The sequence below is a fragment of the Engraulis encrasicolus genome, chromosome 9 (genome assembly GCF_034702125.1).
Source record: "Engraulis encrasicolus isolate BLACKSEA-1 chromosome 9, IST_EnEncr_1.0, whole genome shotgun sequence".
Classification (NCBI taxonomy): domain Eukaryota; kingdom Metazoa; phylum Chordata; class Actinopteri; order Clupeiformes; family Engraulidae; genus Engraulis; species Engraulis encrasicolus.
The window spans coordinates 49566749-49569248 of NC_085865.1; the positions used below are offsets into that span (position 1 = coordinate 49566749).

The 2500-nt window shown below is 43.6% G+C and overlaps 1 protein-coding gene across 3 annotated transcripts in view; it reads right to left on the minus strand.

Moving 5' to 3' along the window:
* The window catches only part of cadm1b (cell adhesion molecule 1b), a 570260-nt gene that overhangs the window by 65779 nt on the left and 501981 nt on the right, over window positions 1-2500 (minus strand). The gene's annotated exons all lie outside the window — the stretch shown is intronic.

Sequence of the window (2500 nt, forward strand, 5' to 3'; positions counted from 1 at the left end):
ATAAAGACATATATAAAAAAGAAAGGAATACAAAGGAATGGGTGGGACAGAGAGGAAATGGCATGCTGTTTGTGTGTCTGTGTGTCTGTTTGTCTGCTTGTCTGTCAGGCCAGAGCAAACCTTCGACTTGTTCCCAAGTATTCACGTTATTTCCACACTCGTTAATCCTGCCTATTTCAATGTTTGTTGTGCTCTCACATCATTTCTTGTATGCTAGTTCTGGCTAGGCTGCCCAAAGAACTTCTGAATATCTAGATACAAAAAACCCATCTGTTTCAGTCTGACTATGCTCTGAAGAAGGCCAATTCGCCGCTACGCGTGGGCAGTTTTAAAAAGTCCTTAGTGGACATGTCATTATAACAAAGACATTTTAAATATAATTTTTGCAGTGCTTTGGAGAGGAAAAGAGTTTTCTTTTCAAATAACTTTGGACAAACAATTACTTTGAACCAAAGGGCACCTACCAGAACATTTTATTTTTGTTTTTCTAAAAGGACTGAGCACGCCTCTGCGCGCTCTCTTGCAACAGCTTCCAAATTTAACACTAGCACCTGCTACCAAAATAATAATGAAAACCTCTACATGTCCTAAACAAAAGAAACTTTATGAATTGAGTATTTCATACCGCATGCACTCTAACATACGGAGGCCTTTATTGAATTAGCCTGTATGATGGACATCTCGTGACTTACTGTACAAGAACGAATTTGTGGACAGAGTGGTTTTCAGTCTGTTTGTATCTCTCTCTGTTGTCGATGTGACCTGCTTTACCCCAACCCTTGACAACTGTGTCTGTCTTGTTGATATAACCTGGGACAGTCCTGACCCTTAAACTATCCCATACGTCTTCAGGTAAGGAGAGAGGGTCCGATGCACTCTGAAGTCCGTTAAAAGTCCTATATTTAGATATGGACATCAATCCGACGCGTTTTGAACCAACTTTAGAGTGCCTCAGACACTCTCTCTTCACCTCAAGTTACAGATACAGATGAGCACCTGAAGATTTGTATTACTCCACAGACACAACTTATTCTCTTTCTCAATCCATACGTCATACCTAGTGGTTGCCCCGACCCTTCACATTTTGGGACACAGAGCTCTGACTGTCTGTATTGTCGATATGACCATTTAACATTTGATCTCTATATATGAGGTCTATATATGAGCTTTATGAAATGTCTGTCACAGTACAAATTCACCATTTACAATAGAAGTGTGATGTGCACTTTACTACATATACAGTATAAGAGAGAGAGTGGACTATTGGGTTAATGTCATGCAGGTCTCAATATTTTGGCCGGATTGCACCCTCTGGCGGGCCGGATGCGGCCCGCGGGCCGTATGTTTGACACCCCTGGCCTAGATCTTTAACCCTTTGAAAAATATGTGAATAGAATTTTTCCAGAATTTTGAGTTGTCATTATGATGCCATAAGGACTTTGTGAGATTTGCGCAGACTTCTATGGGAGCTGTAGAGTGTTCGAGTAAAGTTCTAGAAGAACTGGGGCAAAAATTCTTGCTCTTCAAAGGGTTAAACAACCCCAAATGCCTTATCTACTGAATAAGTCAACATTTTTGAACAGAGTCTCTCCCAGTCTATCTGTCTATCGGTCTGTCCTTTCGATATGCCAATGTGGACAGCCCAGATCCTTAGCCTACTCTAACCAAAAACCCCATTCAAACCCACTGACCTTCCCCTCCTTGATCTTTAGCTCCAGACAAAACAGACAAAAGCAAAGGCGGTGGTGTGTCGATAATCTGTCAATATGATCCCTACCGGTACATCACTCCAGCCTTCTGGCCTGTCATGTGAGGTTAAAAAGGCCTCCCCCTCTCTCTTTCTCTCCTCTTTCTCTTCTCTCTCTCTCTCTCTCTCTCTCTCTCTCTCTCTCTCTCTCTCTCTCTCTCTCTCTCTCTCTCTCTCTCGTGTGTGTGTGTGTGTGTGTGTGTGTGTGTGTGTGTGTGTGTGTGTGTGTGTGTGTGTGTGTGTGTGTGTGTGTGTACGTTCCAGAGAGACAGAGAGACAGAGAGAGAGAGACAGATAGATAGAGAGAGAGCGAGAGATAGAGGCAGGCAGAGATAGGTGGGGGGGAGAGAGAGAGAGAGAGAGAGAGAGAGAGAGAGAGAGAGAGAGAGAGAGAGAGAGAGAGAGAGAGAAAGACAGAGAGGGGGGAAAGAGAGAGAAGGAGAGACATAGACAGAGATAGAGACAGCTACAGAGAGAGACAGTGAGAGAGAGAGGGAGAGAAAGAGAGAGAGGAAGCGAGAGAGAGAGAGAGGGGGAGAGGGAGAGAGAGAGAGAGGGAGAGAGAGAGAGAGAGAGAGAGAGAGAGAGAGAGAGAGAGAGAGATCCATATCTGGTGGGATGCATGCATGTACAGTCCCAGGAAAAAGTTTGTACACCCTTTGAAATTTCTTACCTTTCTGTCAAAATTGGTCATAAAACATGGTCTGATCTTCCCGGAAATCACAAGAAGGAGCAACCAGAGTCTGCTTTAAC